We start from the raw sequence: 1,234 nt of genomic DNA, 5'->3' as shown, positions 1-1,234 counted from the left end.
AAAATTTCTTTACTGAAAGAGTAGTTAAACATTGGAACAGGCTGCCCAGGGAAGTGGTTGAGTCACCATCCCTGGACGTATTTAAAAGATGTGTAGATGTGGCACTTAGGGACATGGTTTGGTGGTGGCCTTGGCAGTATTACATTTACGGTTGGACTCGATGATCTTAAAGGTCTTTTCCAACCTAAATGATTCTATGATTCTATATATACACACACATTTTTGATACAGAAATGTATATGTATCATAGATACACGTTTATATATACACACGCATATGCACACATACATGTCTCATCTCCAGGACTTGATCACAAGAACTTTTTTGTACCTCCACTCCTGATGGCCCTCCTCACTGAGACGCCAGCTTCTGTCATTGCCTTACCGGTCTCAGGTGGGAACTAAACAGCTTAGTGCCAGTCCCTGGAAAGGGAGGGAGGGGGGAGTTGGCCAGGGGGGTGTGACAGCTGCTTGGGAACTGGCTGGGCATCGGTCGGTGGATGGTGAGCAACTGCATTGTGCATCACTTATTTTGTATATTCTTTTATCAACATTATTATTATTTTCCCTTCCTTTTCTGTCCTATTAAACTGTCTTTATCTCAACCCACGAATTTCACTTTTTTTTCCCCAATTCTCTCCCCCATCCCTCGGGGTGGGGGGAGTTAATGAACGGCTGTGTGGTGTTTAGCTGCCTGCCGGGTTAAACCACAGCAAGCCTCTATGTCATTTGGAGAAAAGTAACGTTATTACACATTTGTGTCATGCTTGCCATTAAGAATACCAACCCAGAATCGGCTTTGGGTCATACTGCACAGTGACAGTTGTGCAGTCACAATTTGTAAAGTAATGGAGGACATATGTATGTGTGTAAGCTGAGCTCTGTCAGGTTGTATAGTTTTTGTGCATTGCTGCTTAACCTTGTTTTATTCGGTTTTTTAGGGATTTGTGCCTGGTCTGTTTGGAACGTCACATGGAGCACTTCAGTTCATGGCATATGAGGATTTGAAACTGAGATACAACAAGTATAGAAACAGAGTATCAGATACAAAATTGGTACGATTCTTGAGAATAAAAATGTGTTGTGGCATGTGAATAAGTGGAAATTTATTCCATTTGTCTAGGTCTTAGAACAGCCAAATGTACAAAGTATTGATACATTAATTGGAATGTAGAATATATAGAAGGAAATAATACTTTTTCACTTTTTAGGAACAAGCAACTGGTTAGCACTGT

General features: G+C 41.1%; 1 protein-coding gene across 1 annotated transcript in view; it reads left to right on the top strand.

The window, feature by feature from the left end:
- Nucleotides 1-1,234, top strand: part of SLC25A32 (solute carrier family 25 (mitochondrial folate carrier), member 32) — a gene marked incomplete at its 5' end in the record, with an annotated part of 20,029 nt that overhangs the window by 13,026 nt on the left and 5,769 nt on the right. The window lies entirely within an intron of this gene.

The sequence above is a fragment of the Pygoscelis adeliae genome, unplaced genomic scaffold, assembly GCF_000699105.1.
Source record: "Pygoscelis adeliae isolate BGI_AS28 unplaced genomic scaffold, ASM69910v1 Scaffold174, whole genome shotgun sequence".
In the NCBI taxonomy this organism is placed as follows: domain Eukaryota; kingdom Metazoa; phylum Chordata; class Aves; order Sphenisciformes; family Spheniscidae; genus Pygoscelis; species Pygoscelis adeliae.
The sequence above is the reverse complement of the archived record's forward strand: the minus strand, read 5'-3'. Positions and strand labels throughout refer to the sequence as shown.